This window comes from Hypanus sabinus, chromosome 6, assembly GCF_030144855.1.
Source record: "Hypanus sabinus isolate sHypSab1 chromosome 6, sHypSab1.hap1, whole genome shotgun sequence".
NCBI classification, from domain to species: Eukaryota; Metazoa; Chordata; class Chondrichthyes; order Myliobatiformes; family Dasyatidae; genus Hypanus; species Hypanus sabinus.
The window spans coordinates 165,379,075-165,401,830 of NC_082711.1; the positions used below are offsets into that span (position 1 = coordinate 165,379,075).

Below are 22,756 nucleotides of genomic sequence, written 5' to 3' on the forward strand. Positions count from 1 at the left end.
GGTGGGTGCTAGTATTGGTTGCCAGCGAGGAGGAGGAGGAGGAGGAGGAAATAAATCCTATTTGTAGGGAACTCACAGTAATATCATCTGCCATTTGAAGACTGCAACAGTAACAACTAACCAGTGTACTGCAGAACATGTGATCTGAACACAAAACACTGCATGACTGGAAGAGCAACACTACATATTCTGTCTGGATAACCTCCAAACTAATGGCATGAACATCAATTTCTCCAACCCTTCATCATTCTCTTTTCTTTTCCATTTCCATTTCTATTCTGATTGCCCTTTCATCTTCCTCTTTTCCTCAACTGCCCATCACCTCCTTCTGGTGCCCCTCCTACTTCTCTTTCTCCCATAGTCAACACTCTTCTCCTATCAGATTCCTTTCTCTTCAGCCCTTTCAGAAGAGAGAGTCATCCTTTTAGAGTGGTGAATCTGTGAAATTCTTTGCCACAGGCAGCTGTGGAAGCCATCTTTATGTATATTTAAGGCAGAGGTTGATAGATTCTTGATTGGTCAGGGAATGAAGGGATACGGGGAGAAGCAAGGAGACTGAAGCTGAGAGAAAAAATTGGATTAGCCATGATGAAATGGTGGAGCAGACTCAATGGACCAAATGTCCTAATTCTGTTCCTATATCTTATGGTCTGTACTTTCTCCACCTATCACCCGCCATCTTCTTCCCTCACCCTCCCTCACTCGCTCACCACCTTCCCCCTCACCTGGTCTGTCCTAAACCTGCCAGCTTGAACTCCTTCCCTTCCCTCTCCTTCTTGTTCCGGCTTCTTCCCCCTTCCTTTCTGGCCCCGGTGAAAGGTCTCAGCCCAAAACATCGACTGGTCATTCCCCTCAATAGATGTTGTTTGTCTTGCTGAGTTCCTCCAGGTGTAGGGTGTGTGTGTGTGTGTGTGTGTGTGTGTGTGTGTGTGTGTGTGTGTGTGTGTGTGTGTGTGTGTGTGTGTGTGTGTGTGTGTGTGTGTTGCTCTGATTTCCAGCATCTACAGAATCTCTGGTGTTTATAAAAATCACGGTTGTGCTGTCGGGTTGGCGCAGTAGCACAGCTAGTCAAGTGACCGCTGCCCTCCGTGTGCAGTTCCCATTGTCCCTGTGGCCATGTGGTTGTCCTCTGGGCGTCTGGTCTCCTCCCACACTCTATGCGCAGCTCGGCTGCTCTAAATTGCTGCTCGTGTGTGGGTGAGTGGTGGAATCTTGGGAGGAGTTGATGGGGATGTGGGAAGAAAGAAATGTGGTTAGTGTAGGATTACTGTAAGTGGCCGTACAGAATTGGTGCAATGAACGACCTGACTCTGTGGTGTATGACAATACAAACAAGTTACTTACCCTTTGGTAAACTTTAGTCAGTTTAAATGTTCCTGATTGAAGATTAAATTAGCTTTATATGTCACATGTACGTTGAAACGAACAGTGAAATGCGTTGTTTGCATCAAATCAAATTGGCGAGGATTGTGCTGAACAGCCCATGATGGTCACCGTGCTTCCGTCACCAATATAGAATGTCCACAACTCACAAACCCTAACCCTCATGGCTTTGGAATGTGGGAGAAAAACAGGGCACCCAAAGGAAACCCCACAGTCATGGAGAGAGCTTGCAAACTCCTTACAGACAGCAGCGAGAACTGAACTCCAATCTTATATCACTGGCACTGTTTAGCAATTGTGCTAACTGCTACTCTACCATGTGAAGGTTCTGCAAGTTCTTCACCTCCAAACTTCCATTTGCCCTTGAGAACAGAAGCGCCCCGTCATTCGTCTGCTTTTAGAAAATCATCAGCGAATATTTGGTGGATTTGAAGTACTCAGACTCCATACCACTGATAACTTAACTGAGTTTTTTGAGGAAGTAACAAAGGTGATTGACGAAGGTAGAACTGTGCATGTTGCCTACATCAATTCTAGTAAGGCATTTGACAAGGACCTTCATGGTCCTTGAAGAGGACAGGTCTCATTCAGAAGGTTAAGATCCACAGTAAGTTGGCTGTTTGGATTCAGAATAAAACTCTAATTAGGTCTCTGCTGGATTATTGCCTTAATTTCTGCCCGCCCCGTTGTAAGAAGGATGTCGAGGCTTTGTAGAGGTTGCAGAAGTTCTTTACCGAAGGTTCCTGTTCCTGGGCCACCGGACTGGCGTAATTGAATCCAGGTTGCTGGCGCAGTAACAGTATTACACTACCATGCCTCCCTGGTGTTGGAAGAGGAGGTGACTCAAAGCAAATGGAAAAAGTAATTCTTAGAAACTGAAGTGGTGGCCATTCTAAATAACCCAGGATGACTGCTGACCACTTGCCAGGTCTGCGGGGATGCGCATCCATCAAAACCATTTTAATTGGGATTGGGAAAGATTTCAAAGCACTCCAAAGAAGCACAAGACCCTCTGCGTCCTCCCACAGCTCAGGAAACCTGGAAGGTTCATCAAGATCAGAAAGCACTATTGTATTTCCAAGTGGGTTTCCTGAAGCCCATTAATCCAGGTGCTTGTGCCCATGAATGAATGGAATAACGCAATAACACCATCACCCGCAACACGTCTGTGGTCAGGTGTGGGAAAGAGAAAAGTCCAAGTAAGCTTCCTGCCAAGAAACTTAATCCTGGCAAAGTCTCAGATCAACAGTAGTCCGCCCGAAAATACCTCTCAATTCATAAGAAGATAAGAAATAGGAGCATGAGTCCGCCATCTGGCCCGTCGAGCCTGCTCCGCATCAATGTATTGGGCTGAGACCTCATGAAGGGTCTCAGCCCGAAACATCGACTGTTTACTCTTTACCATAGATGCTGCCTGACCTGCTGAGATCCCCCAGCATTTTATGTGTGTTGCTTTGGATTTCCAGCATCTGCAGATTTTCTCGTATTAAGGATTTGATGTCTTCAGCCACTTGTGATAAGGCAATCCTTTCATTTCGGGAACTTACAGAGTAACTGCTTTTCAAAACTTTGAGGTTCACTGTGAAAACATTTCAGGTCAAGGTATTTTAGAGCTACCAGGCCTGAAGGTATCAACAACATTCTCAACCGTCTTTCAGTCATGGATTATTACAGAAACTGAAAACTCAGCAACAGGGTGAACACCTTATCTGAGATCAGACTTGATGACCCAGACAGAGAAGCCAGCCATAACCACTCAAGATGCTAGAAAGATTTTTGCCTCCACCATTTTGATTTTGCTCTGGATTCCAGAATCTGCAGTTTCTCGTATCTCCAAATGATTTTTATTAGAGAATGCGTCTCAACTCATGTGTGTGAAGGAACCCAAAGTGAACCCAGGATTATTTTCCCACGGGTGTACTTGGCTTCCAAACAAAATTTTTCGAAGCAAAATTGATTCTCTGCCATCATACTTTTCTATGACCCTGTCATGGGTGGCAGAGGTATGGAGGGCTATGATCCCAGTGCAGGCCAATGGGAGTAGGTAGTTTAATTGTTTGGCATGGTCTAGTTGGGCCAAAAGGCCTGTTTCTGTGCTGTATTTTTCTTTATCAGAGTTCTGAACAGTCACTATGTTTGCTCTTTTTTTTGGACTTTTTTGATCCAGAACTGGCTTGCCGACAGAAGGCAAAGAGTGGTTGTAGACGGGTCATATTCTACATGGAGGCCGGTGACCAGTGGTGTGCCTCAGGGATCTGTTCTGGGACCCTTACTCTTTGTGATTTTTATAGATGACCTGGATGAGGAAGTGGAGGGATGGGTCAATAAGTTTGCTGATGACACAAAGGTTGGGGGTGTTGTGGATAGTGTGGAGGGCTGTCAGAGATTACAGTGGGAAATTGATAGGATGCAAAACTAAGCTGAGAAGTGGCAGATGGAGTTCAACCCAGATTAGTGTGAGGTGTTTCATTTTGGCAGAATATAGCATTAATGGCATGACTCTTGGCAGTGTGGAGGATCAGCGGGATCTTGGGGTCCAAGTCCATAGGACACTCAAAGCTGCTACGCAGGTTGACTCTGTGATTAAGAAGACATACAGTGCATTGGGCTTCATCAATTGTGGGATTGAGTTTAAGAACTGAGAGGTAATATTGCAGCTATATAGGACCCTGTTCAGTCCCCACTTGGAGTACTGTGCTCAATTCTGGTTGCCTCACTACAGGAAGGATGTGGAAACCATAGAAAGGATGCAGAGGAGATTTACAAGGATGTTGCCTGGATTGGGGAGCATGCCTTATGAGAATAGGTTGAGTGAACTTGGCCTTTTCTCCTTGGAGCGACGGAGGATGAGAGGTGACCTGATAGAGGTGTACAAGATGATGAGAGGCATTGATTGTGTGGATAGTCGGAGGCTTCTTCCCAGGGCTGAAACGATTAGCACTAGAGGGCATATTTTTAGGGTGCTTGGAAGTAGGTACAGAGGAGATGTCAGGGGTATTTTTTTACGCAGAGAGTGATGAGTGCGTGGAATGGGCTGCCGGCTGAGGTGGAAACGATAGGGTCTTTTAAGAGACTCCTGGATGGCTACATGGAGCTTAGAAAAATAGAGCGCTATGGGTAAAGCCTAGGTAGATCTAAGGTAGGGACATGTTCGGCACAGCTTTGTGGGCTGAAAGGCCTGTATTGCGCTGTAGGTTTTCTGTGTTTCTATATATATATATATATATATATATTAACAGAATAACGTGTAACATCTGCAGAGAACGTGCAGTGCCGGTAGACAAGGTGCAAGATCATAACAAAATAGATTATAAGGTCAAGAGTCCATCTTATCATTCATATCTCCTCAGTACATGTAAGTAAATATATTATTTTTATATAATATATATATATTCGTATTGTAATATATTGTACTTTACAGATTGCACTGTACCGCTGCCGCAAAAACAGTATATTTTACGACCAGTATAATTTAAGGATTGGCGTGCAGGCACAATAAATTAATGATTGAAGAGGCTGCTTGGGCCGGAGTGGACTGCGCCTTTAAGTGGTGCGGCGCCGCTGGAAGAGGCTGGGAGGCGGGGCTGTCGCCTGTTCCCTCCCTCCCGGTCGGAGCGGAGGAGCGGAGCGGGCGCGATCCGGGGAGAAGGCGGCAGCGGCAGCGGCAGCGGGCAGCGGGCGGCATGGAGCCTCAGCCGAGCATGGTAGAGTCACAAGTGGCGGGGAAAGGGGAAGCCCTTTTCAAGCCGATTATTTAACCCCCTCTTCTTTTTTTTAACAAGTCTCTAAACACAGTGTGGCGACAGTCGCCCTAAAAACATTGCCAGGTGAACGAGGTCGCAAGTCCCACTGAATGGAAATTTTCTTGTTTTATTGTGGGGGAGGGGGCGAAGGGTTGGTCTCGAACTAGTTGCCCGGGGTGCAGGTTGCGTCTAGAGAACCGTTTGTTACTGCGACACCCGGGGCAGTCGCCGTATGTTTACCGGACCCGCTCTGCCCACTTCAGGTGTTCTTTATGTCACCGTTCAGCTCCATTTGTAGTGCGATGTCGCTCCGCCGGGAATACTGCTCCAACTTCAATCGCTGCCCGTGCTGGAGGCAGGAGCGAAAGTGTGTGTGTGTGTGTGTCGGGCATCGATCAGCAACCGAGGCGACACGGGGAACTTGCTAGAACCGCCGTTGTGGAACTGTGTGATTATTTTCAGGGAAGTGTTGCCAAGGCGACACTCCGCGCCGACGTTCTTCCTTCATCTGAATTTGTGCCCATCCTCGGCACCGTGAAACTACGGGGAAAGTGGGGTGGGGGGATTAAAAGTTTGATTATAGTGTGATTCCCCCCCCCCCCCCCACACACACACACACACACTCCTCGCAGCAGCCCAGTTGGAGGGGGCACGGCGGTAGTGGCCGAGAAAATGAAACCACCTTCCTTTGGTTTAGTTTTCCCCTCCACGTTTATGATGGCGTGGATGGAAACTGTCATACACGTGATGGGCTGAATGGCCGCCTCTGTGCTGTGGATTTCTGATTCGATGTGGCTGCTCTTGCACACTTTGGCCAGCTTTATTCTTGCTTCTCAGGGCTCCTGAGACTATTTCCCCTCTCTGGGGAATACAGTTTCTGAGAATTACAGATTGGATCCAAAAAATGGCAGCTGGAATTTAATGCAGGCCAGCACTTCGGAAGGACAGAGCAGGGTAGGACTTGTCTAGTGAATGGCAGGGTGCTGAGTGTGGTAGAACAGGGGAATTTGGGAATACAGATGTAAAATTCCTTAGAAGTGTTATCACAGGTAGAATGGGTCTTAAAGAAAGCTTTTGGCACACTTCGTAAATCAAAGTATTGAGTCGGGATGTTGTGCTGAAGTTGTATAAGATGTTGGTGAGGCCTAATAATGTGCTGTTTTGATCACCTAAAAGATGTCAATAAGATTGAGGAAATGTACAAGAATGTTGTGAGGATATGAGTTATAAGGAAAGTTTGAGTATGTTAGGATTTTATTCTCAAGAGCGTAGGAGAATGAGGAAGATTTGATAGAGATATACAAAATTGAGGGGTATAGACAGGGTGAATGCAAGCAGGCTTTTTCTACTGAGGGTGGGTGAGACTAGAACTAGAGGTCATGGGTTAAGTGTGAAAGATGAAATGCTTAAGGGGAACATGAGGAAGAACTTCTTCGCTCAGGGTGGTGAGTGTGGAACGAGCTGCCAGCGGAAGTGGTGGATGTGGGTTCAATTTCAACACTTGAGGAAAAAATGTGGATAGGCAAGGGTCTAAAGGGTCTGGGTGTAGGTCGAAGGGACTAGACAAATTGATTGCCATGGATGTATGGGCTGAATGGCCTTTTTCTATGCTGGAGTGCTCTGTGACTCTATTTAGAGGAGGAAGGAATTGTTGGTGTTACCTGAGATTCCTGCATGTAGGTAGCGTTAGATTGCATTGCTTCTCAGTGGTTAGATCTCAAAGGTCTTCAACTTGCAGTTACAATCCTGAGACAGTGCTCAGAGAGTCAAGCCATCATGTTGTTTGGTGGTACCAGTCCATGAGAAGTGACCCACAATCCATGGTGGTGGGTCCCTTGCACCAGTTCTTGCAGACTTGTGATCTGGTATTTTATTAAGCAATTTTAGCAGAATTTTTACCAGAGTGTTTAGAACATGAAGTAGCCATTGGAGTGTTTTTTTTAGGCAATTGCATTATTCCTAAATGTACATTAAGGAGAAGGGGTAGAGTACTGAGTGTAGAGAGGGTGGAGATGGCTCATGTGGAGAATGAACAAACCCTTCTGGCATTGAGGACTTTGGCTGGAAAGGCCATTCTGAGCATGCCATCTTGAGTCTGGCAATTCAAGCTCAACAGCACCATTGCTGGCTGGAGGGCAGAACTACACTGAGGTTAAAAAGGGTAGACTCCTGTAATAAATGGGATATAGAAAACAGTAATTTAGGAGTTGACGACAAATGTTTACAAAGCATGATGGGATACTTTATAAATGGTTATTCAACTGTTGGTGGTTTTCCAGCAATGGGTATTGCCATTAACAGCTTATTCTAATAATCATGGTTCTGCGCATATCAAAGATTGGAGGTCCCACACATTTCAGGAGCCTCTTAACTGTGACTTCCAGTTTTGTTTCAGAGACTATGTAGTCAACCCAACTCTACCTTGTTGGGAGGGGGGGGGGGGGTGTGAAGGAGTCACCTGGCATGAAAACAGCCTCTTTGGCACAACTGGCCCATGTTGACCAAGGTGGCCATCCAACCTCGTCCCATTTGCACTGAACCTTCTCAACCTATCTATTGCATGTACCTGTCCAACTATCTTTCAAAAGTTGCTGTTAATGCCTGCCTCAACCACTTACCCTGGCAACTCTTTGCCCATGAAGTTATTTTAGAAAGTTGCTCTGCAAGTTCCTCTTAGATCTCTCTCCTCTCACCTTGAGTCTGTGACCTCTAGTTCTTAGCTTTTTAATTTAGGGTGAATGAATTCTATTTCCAGATCTATGCACCTCATGAGTTTATACATCTCTGTAAGATCATTCTTTCTCCTAAGCTCTGATGAATAAAGTCTCCCCTTACAAATCGGTCTTTCAAGTCCTAGCATCATGCTTGACTGACAAATCCAATCATTCCTACTGTGGCCATCAAGAGTTCTGTAACTAAGTACAGCTATGGCCGTGTAGGAGTTAATAACCATTTGATGACTGAGATAGAGCTGTCCATTCATAAAATCTTAGGCTTGTTTTCATTGAGATCAGGAGGTGGGTAATTCACTGCAGATTGCCTCCTTGTCTGTGGGAGGTGATTTATTTGTAAATGGAATTGGATTCTGGGTGGGTGAGGTTCCCTGTGAGAATACTCTGATTACCACCTTGGGTGATTATTCAAATTGTTTTTCTTTTCCAACTATTCATTCGCAATGTGAATCAATTTCCCAAAATGGTTAACTGTGAAGGCAATTGGCATTGGCTGTAGTCGAATACTGATGTGCTCTCAAGCCACTATAAGGTTGGGAGTCTGGGATATTGACCTGATGATGATGTCCATGTTGGATTGAAGAGAATTTGATGGCAATTTCCCTCGTGTCTGCTGTCTTTGCTCTTTTAAGTGGAAGTTGTAGTGTGGTTGATGCTTGCTGTCGGAACAGTGGTGCTGACTTCCTACTATGTCTTGTAGATAGTGGAAAGTTTTTGCAGCATCAGGTGGTGAGTTTTTGCTGCAGAATACCCCTGCAGTCAGTCAGCTTATTGATGAGCTTGACTGGATCAGAAATGACAAAAAATTCCAAGTTGATAATTTGGCTGCATGTCAAGATGAGTTGGTTCAATTCTGATCTTTACTTCTGTAGGTAACTTGCCCATTATCAGCTTTCAACTGATATGCATGCAAATAGCTTCATTTTCTATGGAGGGAATTGGACAGTTGAGGATTCTTCATCTGGTCCAGATTGAGAATCTTGACCTGAAAGATTGATTGTCCGTTTACTTCAATAGAAGCTTCCTGACCCACTAAATTTCTCCAGCAGTCGATTTTTTCTCCAGATTCCAGCATCTGTGGTCTCCTGTCTCTAACTTCATTTTTGATTATTTTTTTTGTGAATGGGACTGACACTCTGTTTTTGACCTTGTCATGGAAGGTGGTGAAGCAGCTGAAGACGGTTGGACCCAAGATACTGACTTGCAAAGTATCAAGTGAAAATTGGGTATAATAGACTCTGCATGGCATCCAGCCAAATCATAACTCCAGCCAGTGCTTGAAATTCCCTCTAGTTCTCACTGATTCCAATCTTCCTTGTCTTTGTTGATGCCCTTTGCTATCAAATGCTGCCCTGATGTCAAAGGCAGTTTCTCTCCTCACCCCTGGGATTCTGCTCTTTGGGCCAGAGCTACAGTGAAGACAGTACTGAGTGCCTGTGTGGAAGCCAAGTGTCAGTGGCCAGATTGTTGGTGAATCATTGTTGCCTGGCAGTTACTGTTGCCAACATGTTCCATCGTTATTGAAGATGGAGTTGGTTGAAGATGTGATAGCTGGCGTGTTTTGTCCTGGGTTTTGTGAACAGGATGCAGTTGGACGTCTGAGTAGCTACATTGAACATGCTTGACCAGAGGTTCAGCTAGCTCTGGAACACAATAACATGGTAGTATAGTGGTTAGCACAACACTATCACAACACCAGTGACCTGGGTTCAATTCCACTGCTAGTCTGTAGGGAGTTTGTATGTTCTCTCTGTGACGGTGTAGGCTTCCTCCAAGTTCTCTGGTTTCTTCCCACGTTCCAAAGACCTGGATTAATTGGTCACGTGGGTGTATTTGGGCAGTGTGGGCTCGTTGGGCTGGAGGGGCCTGATACTGTAGTGTGTCTCCTAGTAAATTTCAGGTCACCGTCAGAAATGATGTAAGAGTTTATTTCACTTGGGTTAATGTATCCACTTTGATCTCAAACATAGCAACAGCAAGACGGAGGATCTTGTTCTTCAGAAAGGGAATTGATCACCTAATCATTGAATTGAATTTGCCTATTTATTATCTTGTTCTGTACCTATGCTTGATGAGCATCTGTGCATGGATATTACTGATATCTGTAGAGCTATGTTTGAGATTACAAATAATCTTTGACTTAACCAACATGGATAACTTCCCTCACTTCAAAACTGAGCTGATTCCACAACCTTTCAAGGACTGTCTGTAATTTTAATTGGTTATTTTTATTCTTCTATAAATGCCTATGAGAAAGTGAACCTCAGGCTGGTAAATGGTGACATGTACATACTTTGATAATAAATTTGCTTTGACCCTTGACTAGGTGTGGAAGATCATTGCAGGGCTCGAGCACAGTACAGGCAGGTCCCCATTAGAAGGACACGTGCTACCCATCCAAGTGAGTTATTACTCTGCTCTATGAAAAGAGCACCAAATTTCTCATGAAAACAGGTGGAGTGATGTGGGCTGGTCCCTCTTTTGCCTTGATCCAGCTGACTGGTTGGGAATAATTAATAAGGAATCTTTTGAAGCAGTGGGTTGGGGTATCCAGATCCCAGCTCGTGTTTTGCTATCAGAGATTGACGTGCATTTCTGACAGCAAGCTAGGGGAAAGCTGATGTGTAACACAGTTACACTGTGATGTTACAGAAAGTGTATCCATATTCAATTTAAGGGAAAGATGTCAAAACTCCTTGTGGTTCTTCTAGTAAGGAAAGACTCTTTATGCACGTTTCAAACAGGCCTCAGTCTTTCACTTGGGTATTGTCAGATCCCGATGATTTTGCAATCCAAGGATTCTGAAGATAAGAATGAGGCAAAAGACTTGCTACTTACAATCATTTTATTAAGCATTACAAGAACAAAGAAAACAAGGGGAGAGGCATGCTGAGAGTCAAAGAGGGAGAGGAGCAGTGAAAGAGCAAAGGAGCGGGGCTGGGGGGGGTGTGGGGAGGGCAAACAGAGGTGGTCTGGTGTTGTTGTACTAGACCACTGCTTCCTTTTGAAATTCCCACAGATAACAGTTATCAATTAAATAGCTTGACCCAAGTAATGTGACACGTACCACTGAAACGAAGAAGTTGTCAGAAAAGTAGAGGGATCTGTAACCACTGGGAAAACTCACTGAACAATCACATGCATACAAGTGATTATATTAAAAACACAAACATGCTAAACTACAGGAAAAATAACAATTGTATAGCCCAAATGCCACAGTATTTACCTAGGTTTCTCTGTGCAGGTATTAACATTTGGAACCTTAAAGTCTGAGTGCTGTTGGCAGTTTGGAGCTGCCCACGGAGATTTTTAATATCTTTTGCTTGTGCAAATATTATATTGGTCTGGGTATATTGTGGAGAGGCAATTGAAAGGCTTCTTTCTGGCTTGCAAATTTGTGATTTTATAATTCATTTTTAAATATCTTTTTCATATTCTAGATATGAAAGCAACCAGATTTTCTTAAAGAAATCCTCCATTATAAAATGTTGTTCACTGACATTGACCGGAGCATCTTCGTTGGGGGTTCTGAGGTAGACTGACCCATCCTACATCACTCTAACACTTGCTTAAACTTTGTATTTAAAAATACTGTTGATTATGACACTCTAGATTTTGGAATCATAGAAATTATGACACAAGCACACTGGGCCTTCTGTGCCGCTGGAACCTGTTTCATTTTCATGTGCAGCTCTGTTTGTGTTGCCTTTGCTGAAGGGAGCTTGATTAATAACATGGCCTGGTTCAGTTCAGAATAATGGAAAAGTGGGCAGGCGGTTATTACAGGTTCCTGGACACCTGCTGATGAGTCAGGTTTTGTCTTTCCTACACTGGAGAGCAGGGTTTTCTTTGGTGGTTCTCTCCTTCCTACTGTCATGGTGACCAATTTACAACCTGCAATTTTCCACACCTCACCAATGTGCAATGCTGGTATCGTTAGTCCAGTTATGTGGTGTTAGTGATATTGTCATCGCATGTGCAGTGACAAGTGTGCCTTGCACACTGTTCATAAGGATCAAATCGGTGCACTGAGCTGGAAGAAAGTATAGTAATAACGTGTCAAAGCCACAGAGAGTGCAGGTAACCAATAAGGTGCAAGATCATAACGAGGTGGATTGTGAGGTCAAGAGGCTATCTTATCGTACAAGAGGACCACTGAAGAGTCTGCTTACAGCAGGGTAGACACGGTCTCTCAGCCTGGTTGGTACGTGCTTTCAGGTTATTGAACATTTTACCTGATGGGTGGTGGCACTGGGGTGGGTGGGGTCTTTGGTTATGCTGGCTGCTTTTCACTGAGGCAGCGCAAAGTATAGATGAGGTGGTAATTGTAACTATGTCCAGAATCTATTTTGAAATTTCCTTGAAGAAAGAGCAAGTGGTTTAGTCGTGAGGCATTTTTCTACCATGCCTCAGAATTTCGATATGTCATTTGTTTGGTATAGTTGCAGGTGGCCTTGGAGAGATTTAATTCGGAACAAACCTTTCCAAACTGGGCAGGTTCCTTTGTTTGGTGGTGCTCTGTTCTCGTGACGCTTGCTCATCAGGCAGGGCGGATAACAGGCAACTAGGTTTTTCAACTCCTCAACCAGACAGCACTCATTCCATGGCTTTTCAAATCCACCGAAGCGAGAGCTTGTGTCCTGCCGGGGGGGGGGGGGGGGGGCTCTGGTTTGAGCTGTTCGAGAAGCGATATGTCATCTCTGTTGCTGAAGGATTCACAGGCAGCCCCTGTGGTGAAGAACAGGCATTTGGTGTTCGTTACACTTGCAGATGGCTCAGCTACTTGCGAGGCAAATGAATTGGGCAGAATGTGTTAGATGTTATTCATGACCAGTGACATAATACTACGGCTATGTTCATTGTAACCAAGCATATAATGCACTAAATGGTTGTCTGCATGTTTTTTTTTCGCTGTGTCTTTTATCAAAGAAGGTTAGATGTGCTGATCAATGAAAGGTATGTTAAACTTTGATCCTGGTACAGCAGTGCTTGAGTATGTTATTCTTCCGAGGGTTGACTCTTGGGTCTTCAGTTGTCTGTAGAGGCTGATCTGGGATCCACATATTCTGGTGCAGTGTGGGCCAGACTAAGTGGTGGCTGTGGTCAGTCGCTGGGCCTCTTAATCCCAGATTTGTTTCTGGACAGGTTAGGCTATTCCTGTACTTGTGTGTGACACTCTTAATGGATAGCTACAGGATTTGGGTTGCCGTGGTGTTCACTTGTGCTACATTCTAAACTCGAAAGAGCCTAAACTGGTTTTTATTTTGGCTTCCTAATCCTGTTGGCTAATGGAGGTCGATACCGATTGACTGACGGGGTGGGGAGGCACTGCTGAGGGGTACTTGCCCCTTCTGGAATTACCCTGATGCCTTGTTTCTACTGCCGATGTGTTGCAGTGAGATGAAGGGGGCTTTGTGGTTTGGATTAATTTGAGTATTTCCCTAAACCAGGCATGTACTTTGAAGTTTGATATATGCAAATTCCTTTCAGTATAACACGCAGCACATTTTTTAAAAATCCTCCATGATTAAACTTTGGTCTCATTCGTTTCCAGTAGCCAAGGTTTGGAATTCCTGCCTGCCTGTTGACCTTCGGGACATACCCCAGCCATTCCAAATGCAGTCCCTAATGGACTAATATAACTTTAGGGTGGGTTGGACCGTCGCTGCTACAATTAAAATTGAAACCAGCTTTCACAGTAAGCAGGGATTAAGTTTCCAGAGCAACTGAGGATCCCTTAACTCAGACTTGTTTTGTCCCAAGGGATTTAATTTCTGGCGTGAAATCTAATGCCTTTGTTTTTAATCATGCCCTGAGCTTGTTTTCTGTAGGAGTGGGATCTGTGTCATTTTAAAACAATTGTGCAGGCAAATGAATTGTGAGGCTAAATATTTAGAACTGATCAGAAACCCTGCTAACTAACTCTTCATCCTCCCTTGCTGCACTCAAGGGATTTACGGTCTTCCAGAATTGCTGCTGGGACCCTCGATTGTCGGTAACTGAATTCAGCAATACCTCTTGTTTCCAGAGCCTGCTTGGATTTCTTCTAAGAATGTTGGAGAGGAACTTGCCAGATCATTGAGCCGCGGAGTGCTGCAACATGTAAACGGACCCTTCAGCCCATCATATCTGCACTGACTATCCCATTCACTTCCACTAATCTTGCATCTTTCATTGTCATCAACTAGCCTATGCACCAGGGTCAAATTACAGTAGGCAACTGGGATGAGGGTGTGTGTGCAAACTCCACACGAGGTCAGGATTGAACTTGGATTTCCGCTGCTGTGAGGCTGCAACTCTATTAACTGTGTCGCCTCAGATCAGGCTCTGTGGAGAGTCTGATGGTGATGTTGAGGTTACTGATTCAACTAATCTGCATCCAAAACCACTGGATAGTTCTTGATCATCTTGCGCTTTGGGGGACATCTGGCTCTGGGAGTGAGAGAAGATCCAGGCCTTCCAGCCATGAGTATCCATTCCCTAGAGGAAGGAAGTTTATTACCCAGCTTGTCTGCTGGCCTTGGGCAGCGTTCGGCAACCGCTTGCTTCTTTCTGAACTTGGTTCATTCGAATGTTCAAGCAGAGCGTGTGATTTAATTTTTTTTTTAAAAAAAGAGCATCTCTGACACAGTAGCATTCCCTCAGCACTACGCTGAAGTGTCAGCCTGCACTCAGTGGCCACTTTATTAGGTACCCTTGTACCGATAAAATGACCACTGAGGGTATGCTCATGGTGGTCATTTGCTGCGGTAGCCCATCCACTTCGACGTTCAATGTGTTGCGTCCAGAGGTGCTTTCTGCACACTGCTGTTGTAACGTGTGGTTATTTGAGTTACCGTCAGCTTGAACCAATCTGACCATTCTCCTCAGACCTCTCTCATTAACGAGGCGTTTTCACCCACAGAACTGCCGCTCACTGGATGGTTTTGTGGTGGTGTTTGTTTTTTTTCCCTCACGCCATTCTCTGTAAACTCGAGATGTGTGTGTAAATCTCAGATAAGCAGCTCCTGAGGTGCTCAAACCAACAATCATGCCACAGTCAGTCATTTCTGGATAACGCTTCTTCCCTCTTGACCGTGTCCGCATGATTTCGTGCCTTGCGTTGCTGCCGTGTGATTGGCTGATTTGAAGTTTGCATTAATAAGCAGGCGTACCTAATACAGTGGCCACTGACGTGTGCTCTGGTCCTGCATGAAGTTACAGGATACTGTAAAGTAGCCCATACTTGTGGAGTCACACTCCAATGGCTGGTAAATTTCTGGACTGGTGGAAGAGAAGTGAGGCATGCATTTTAACAAGCTACAGCATTGCAAATCAAGTACACAGCAGTTTTTTAATCATCTAAGCACAAAGTGAAAATGTCCATAGATTTAAGAGTGCAGAAAACGGGGTCCGAACATTGCTTAGTGTTTGTGTCACATTTGTTAATTTGCCAGCAACAAATGGCTGGTTTCTCACTTGTAATTAAGGGTTTTTGTGAACCAGAGTTTACTGCAACCTACTCAAAAATAATCTACTTATTTTAAACACAAAGTTTGCAGATGCTGGAAACCCAAAACAGTACGTACAAAATGCTGGAGGGACTGTGCAGGTCAGGTAGCATTGATGGAAATGAATATTTGGGAATCTTCAGGACTCTGGAACTTTAAAGACCTGTGCACATGCACGCACACCTCAGCGGGAACTCTGGCAGCATCAATGGAGAGGAATTAACATTTAGGGCCAAGGTCCTTCTTCAGGTCCTGTGGAAGGGTGTCAGCCCAAAACATTGACTGTTTATCCCTTTTCATTGAAGCTGCCTAATCTGCTGAGTTCCTCCAGCATGTTGTGTGAATCTATTAATCTGACGATTTAATGAGTTGGTGAGTACACTGTTTCTCATTTTTAATTGAACATTCCTTTGCTCCATTATTTAGAGTTGGGGTGTAATTCTTGCCCACCCTTGCACTTTGGATCTGCTGTGAATCTCTCTGTACCTCACGTGATGTGTGACTTCAATAATGAAAGGCATTGTTCCACATTTCTCACTTTCCTTCCAATCAAGGGATGTGCATGTGTGATTGGACTACAGTTTCTGTACCAGCAAGAGAGCCAGAACATATGCTGTTCCAGGGTGCTATCACCCTGTGACCTGACCTGGTCTTGTAACTGACTGTAGTAAATACACAGTCACTGATGATGAGGTGGGAATTGTGACAGTGGTCAAGTTCCTACATCACAAGGCACAAATTCAACCTGTCTGAAACATCAGATTACATTTTACAGATTTAACTAGCTTTTTAATTACTGGGATTATTTAATCTCTGACAAATGATGTTAACTATTTTACCAATAGCTGAAGAAACAAACACTCAAAGGTCCTTTGGCGGGCTGGTAAGTGGGGTTGGGGCACGGTTAAGAGAAAAACATTTGGTGTGATTGGTCTGCATTAGGGGAATTCATTTAATGTGAATGGTATTTATGGGATGTGGGTTTTAATGGCAAGTTTAGTATGTATTGCCCTCAAAGGGGTGGTCAGACAATGAAGCAGAGCTCGAGGTGATGAAGACATGTCCACAGTTTAATTTTGGAGTCCAGATGAAGGGTCTCCAATCAAAAGTGACTGCTTATTCCCCTGCGTGGATGCTGCCTGACCTGCTGAGTTCCTCCAGTTTTTTGTTTGCTGCTCTGGATCTCTCAAATTGAGTAGGGGAATGCAGCTGAGTTATATTAACAGTAGTGAGTGGCACATCACCACAAATGGCTTAACAGAGTAAAGACAGCTTTATAGTGAGAAAATAATGACATAACTCAGTAGGTGTGAGGAAGGGCTTTATTTTGTGATGTAAATCTTGTCAGAAGACCTCACCTAAGCACCTTCTGTCTGTCTGTGTGTGTGTGCTTTAAGTGTCTGATCTTTACGATAGTTCTGTGCAACAACCTCTGGAATTTCTGTGTGTATAATGAATTTTAAAAACATTTGGTGGCTGCCAGATTTCCTTGAGTCTGTGACGGGGATCTGAAAGTTTGCCAAGCTGAGATGGATCTGACATCGTTCAATTTAATGCATAGTATGAAGTGTCTCACAGGGTACTTATACAGGGTTAGAATGGAATTTGACATGTGGCAAACGTCTGCTTGCAGTAGTGACAAAGTTCTATTGGCCAGTTGTCAGAAAAGAGTTGGCAAAGAAAATGCCATTTTCCACCAGCTTGGGGCTGTTTGGTTCCTTGCTGGCATCAGTTCTAAATCGAGGCTTTCTGCATTCATAATTTCAAATGATTCAAGTCTAATGCCTACAATTTTTTTTAGCTCTTTGGAACTGTTAATAAGTATTCATCTCTTTGTAATGGATTGGCAAGGGCCCATTTGCTGCCAGTCCCTAGAAGTGAAGGTGAAGTCCTTTTGAACTGCTGCAGACGCTGACTGTGTAATGGTTGATAGTAGCTGGTGACCATGTTTGTGATCTTTGAGATAAATGAGATGTGACTCATTGTTTGTCCTGTGTCACCAATTTGTCAGACTTCATTTCTTGTGACCCATCCAAGAGAACAGTAGGATTCGAAACTCAAAACCTTGGCATCACACAACCAACGATTGTAACTGGGTTTATTATTGTCACGTGTACCAAATGTAGTGAACTTTTTTTTTAAAACAGACAGGTCATTCCATATGTATGTACATCGAGGTAGTGAGAAAGGGAGGAAGAAAAGAGAGAGATTCATCTTTATTGTACAACAAAAGGGTAGAAGTGTCCTTGAGTCTGGTGGCACATGTTCTCAAACTTTTGTATCTTCTCCCCGATGGAAAGTGGCAGGGACAGGGAGGGACAGGTGGGAGGAGTCTGCTTTCCTGAGGCATCAGGAATTGTAGATAGTCATGTGTTAGTGAAGATAAATCTTGATTCTGATCTGGACAAAGAATGGGGGATGACTTGGATGAGCAGGACTAATGGATGAAGTCTGATGCTGAAAGGAATTGGGTGTTGGGAGTAGATGTTCGGAGAGATCGTCCAACTAGAAGGCAAACTGGAAACAAGCTGATTATTCTTGAGATTAGAAACCTCTGAAGTCTGTGCCTGGCCCCAGAGTTTTGCATCTTATATCCTCAGTGTGGCTGAGGGGAATAAATTGGTTTCCAGGTTCACTGCTGAGGTGGGATTGTACGTAAAGAGAATGTAACGACGTTGCCAAGAGATTTGAACAGCCTGAGGGAATGGGTAAGAACATGGCAGATGGAATATAAAGTGAGCTTGTCTGGTTTTAGATTCTGTACTTTGTTTTAAAATGTGAGAAATTGGGTTGTATTGATGTTCAAAGGTAGCAGAGTATTTATTTTTGCACAAATGAAGGCCAACATGCAGGTGAAATGAGAGATTAGGAGGTTAAATGGTGCTTAGAGTGTCAGATCTTTTTGAATAAAGAAAGACTTGTGGTCATATGGATCTTTGAGGCCACTGCTGGAGTGGTGTGTACAGCTTTGGTCTGCTTATCTAGAAGCATGTACTTGATGAGGGAACAGACCAAAGGTTCAGTGGACCGGATCTAGGATGGTGGGTGTCTCGTGAGAAGAGAGTGGACCAGGCCTGTATTCTTCAAACCTCAAAATGAGAAGATCGTTCTTAATACTTCCAGGGCTGAGCTGGTTGGACTGGCTGAACATGCTTCCCTTGACTGAGCTTCTCAGACCAGGGAGAACATATTTGAATAGTGGCTGAAATGTGAGGTTTCTTCACTCGGAGCATGGTGATGTTTGCCAACTGAAGGGCTGTGGGGCCTGGTCATTGTGCTCAATCAGTGAAACGTGAGGAAATTATGGGATATGGGGATTGTGCTGGTAAACAATGAGCCATGATCAGCGGACAAGGCCATGTAGCCTGGTCAAAAATTTGTTAAACCCATTCATGCCTTTTCCACCTTCTGTGGAGATCATGATTAGCCTTTGACTCCATGCCATTTTGCCTGCTGCTCCTTTTTCTAGGTGTAACTCTCCCATTAGACCTATCTAGTATTGTCACTATATTCATGCAGACCTTTTTTTCTGGGAGCAAGTCTGAATTTCCAGTACCCCTTGTGCAGAATATTCCTGATTTATTTATTTTTGCCCCATTGGCATCTTCTGTTCTTGGTGCTCGAGGGAGAGTTCCTTCTCCCCAACCCCCATATATGCCCTGATAAATTCATTTCAGTTTAAACGATGTGATTAGGTTATCATGGAAAGATGGCAATTAGTGGAATTCCATATTTCACCAAGTTCCAATAATTAAATACTTGTTCCAATTATAAGGGGAAATTGGACAGAAAGAAGCTTTCCACGCTGGAAGGCTCCTATCTAACAATTTTTTTTAAGCAAGAGTGCTGTCATTTTAATGAGCTGAGAATAAACCCTTGTCTCTTTGTTTCAATAATTGATGTAGGGCACCCGTAACCCTGTTAATCCTCCCTCTGTACAAGCTGCCTATGGGCTAGGCAGCAGCTGATGAATTAGTCACCCAACCCAGTCTGTTGCCCAGCAACGGTACCGTAGGCCCACAGTGTGGGTGGGTGGAAGCACCGAGCCACCGTTATGCATCAACGTGCCTCCAGCACTCCGCAAGTTTAAAATCCATTTGGAACTGCACTTTTAGCTGATGGGTCATGCTGCATGTGTCTCATTAATCCAGACTGGCATTCCTCTGAATTGTACGGTGCTATACATTGTAATCAGAGAAATTTTTTGGAATGATGAAGTATGGATCAAGCCCTTCAGCCCATCAAGTCTGCTCTGACCATTAACCACACAGTTGCACTAATCCCACCCAATTCTACCACTTACCTGAAAACTAGGGACTTTTTCAGTGACCAATTAACATGCTGCCAATTTGTTTGTTATTGGGGTGTGGGAGGAAATCCAGGCAGTCAAGAGGGAGAATGTGCAAACTCCACACAAACAGCACCAGGAGCCGTGATTTGGACCTAGGGCTTTGATACTCTGAGGCAGTAGCTCTTCTGGCTGTGCTGCCCTTGTTACCAGCACAGGGAAGGATGTTTCTATGTTAGACCATAGATCATTAGACAGGAGCAGTACTTGGCCCACCAAGTCTGCTCCGCCATTCCCACATGGCTGCTTTATTGTCCATTAACCCAGCTTTCCTGACTTCTTGCTGTTACCTTACTAATCAAGGGCCGATCAAACTCCGCTTTAAATTCAGGGCAGCAGAAGAAAGGTAGTGGCACTGTGAGAAATCAATTTCGTAGAGGAACTCAGTGGATTAAGCATCATCTTTGGAAGGGATAGGAACTACAAATGTTCTGGGTAGAAACCCTGAATTAGGTTGCAGAATATTGACCGTTTCTGCCATAGACGCTGCTTAACTTGCTGAGTTCTTCCAGAAGATTGTTTGCTTGTTGCAGATGCTGGAATCTGCAACAGTGTCTGATCTGTTGACTTTTGAGTACACGTCCCCCTTTCAAATAAAAAGAGGTTTCTGCACCTACCAGAGTTCCAGACCACAATCTTTTCTCCAATTCCTAATTTAACATGCTTTCTTGTCTCTCATATCTCCCCAACCTTCAGCTCTGTCATTGACTTCTTCAGGGAAACGAGTCCTCTTGCACACCCTGTCTGTGCCTTATTCAATTTCTCCTCCTGTTCCAAGCAAAAGAAACCTTGGTCTATTCAACCATTTCCTAGTACATAGAACATGGAACAGTACAGGTCCTCTGGTCTATAATGTTGTGCCCACCTCTTAATCTAGTCCAAGATCAATCATACCCTTCGCTCCCACCTAGCCCTCTATTTTCTGTGACCATGTAGGAGCCTCTTAAATATCCATTATGTATCCACCTCCATCACCACCCCTGGCAAAGCATTCCCTGCACTCATCACTCTTGGTTTTTTTTTAAAAAGGAGCTACCCTTATACTTCCCTCCAATCACCTTAAAATTAATTGCCTCTACACTGACAACATCCTGATAAACATCCAATCTGTGCAAGGCTGTCATATCTTCCTGGGGGTGGACAGACCAGAACCAAAATATCTCGTCATTTTTTCCCCCAGACTGTTCAAAGTTGTTGAATTAGTGAGTCTGGGATTTGCTTTTGAATGCTAGCTTGCCTGAATTCTATTCCGTGATTATCTCCAGACAGCTCGACAACTGGTCCTATTGTTACACTTCTGCATACGATTAAGATTTGTTTGACTCTTGGTCTATTTAATGTACCTCAAATATGGTCTCTGTTTCTATTGAGAAGAGTGTGATTGGGGTGAGGCTAACTGTGTGGCACCATATGATGTACAGCCACTTACTGTAAATCTTTTCAAGTTTAGTCCCAACAAAATTGAAAATATTGCAGTTGCAATAAATCTGAAACCTAGATACAATTTGGGGAGCCCTTGTGTCAGGCAACACCTTTGCAGCGAGAATGTTTTGAAATGTTATCTAACCCAACTTCAGTAACACACACAAAATGCTGGAGGAACTCAGTAGGTCAGGCACTATGTACAGAGAGAAATACAGAGTTCACATTTTGGGTTCATTAGGGGTGGAAGAAGCCAGAGTAAGATGGGTGGAGGGAGAGGAGTACAAGCTGGAAGGCAATGAATAAGATAAGGAGGGTGGGAGTGGGGAGATGAATTAAGAAGCTGGGAGGTGTTGGGTGGAAGAGGTAGTGCTGAAGAAAGAGGAATCTGATAGGAGAGGATCTGCAGAATCTTTTGTTTCTTTTGTGAATCTTTTGTCTGCTTTGAGAGGTTATCAACAAAAGCTTTAACCAAAATGATGTCAGGCCTGTTGAGTGTTACCAACAATTTCTCTCTTATTCTAAAAGAACATGGAATGAAGGAAAATGCTTTTCAGAAAGGTATAATGTTCAGTGTTATTACATGCAAAATCTGGACACTTTTAAAGCCAAGTGTTAAAGAAATACCTTCTGCTCAAAGTAGATATTCAGATCACGAACTGCCGACAATCTAAATATCACAATTCAGCAGAAGAAATTAGCTACTAGTGTGGGGGCAAAGACTGCAGAACCTAATGTGTCAAACTAGAGAAAACTCAGCGTTATCCTGAGGGCAGCACAGGTTTCAGGGACTCATTGCTAAATGAATTCTTTTGATCCAGAAATGATGTTAATCCTCATAAGGGTTGATGCTCCTTATTATCAAGATCTGAGTGGCTATTTGAAAAGGAAGCAAAAATCACAGCAGGGCTTAGTTGAAATTCTACTGCGACATGAGTTGGAAGTCAAGGTTTCATGAGCGGGGTCATGAAAGTCCATGTGTTCAAGCTGAGGAGTTTGAGAGAGGAAGTGAGTCCATTCAATCCACGCTGACCATCAGCCATAATAGCAATCTGAATCCTCACCCCAGATTCTACCACTGGCGTACACCTTGTCCTTAGAGGCTTGTGAGTTCCCGAGGCCTCGAAAATGCTGCCGTTTGGAGTTGAGCCGTCTGGTGCTTCAAGCCAGTAAGGTCAAGTGGGAGATTCCAGACAGCGGGATCCAACCAGCACCTCAGACGGTAGAGCTGACAGAAGACGGTGATGCATCACGACGACAGAGGAAGGCTGTAGCACGGAAGAGTCCCCAGTCGTCCCGCATTCCGTGCCGCTGATCCAGATCTGTCCAGGACCGTGTGGTGACAGCCTGTTTACCAGCCTCCCCATGTTAAAGTTGTGCACACGCATTCTCCATTATAGAAATCCACCCTAATATCGTGAAAGGCAACCCCTAGGAGAACATCACACTTGACTCGAGTGATTGCATTACAGCTAGGGGTAATTGTTGCAGTGGCCAGCCCAGACTTCCTTGGAGGCACCCAGAAGAAACCAACGTGGTCATGGAAAATATGCAGACTGTAGACAGACTGTGCCTGAGGTTAGGATTGACCCTGGGAATCTGGAACTGGAAAGCAGCAGCTCTACTAGTTCTGTCACT

General features: G+C 44.3%; 1 protein-coding gene across 4 annotated transcripts in view; it reads left to right on the forward strand.

Annotated features, from left to right (window-relative positions):
- Positions 1-4,942: 4,942 nt before the first annotated feature.
- The window catches only part of dusp14 (dual specificity phosphatase 14), a 30,442-nt gene continuing 12,628 nt past the window's right edge, over positions 4,943-22,756 (forward strand). Inside the window, exons 1-3 of one of the 4 annotated variants that reach the window (XM_059973369.1) lie at positions 5,013-5,087; positions 10,185-10,259; positions 11,299-11,391. The gene's annotated coding sequence lies outside the window, so the exon portion shown is untranslated. Of the gene's footprint in view, positions 5,088-10,184; positions 10,260-11,298; positions 11,392-22,756 lie in introns of all 4 variants that reach the window. The other 3 variants (XM_059973371.1, XM_059973370.1, XM_059973368.1) reach the window with 3 other exon arrangements.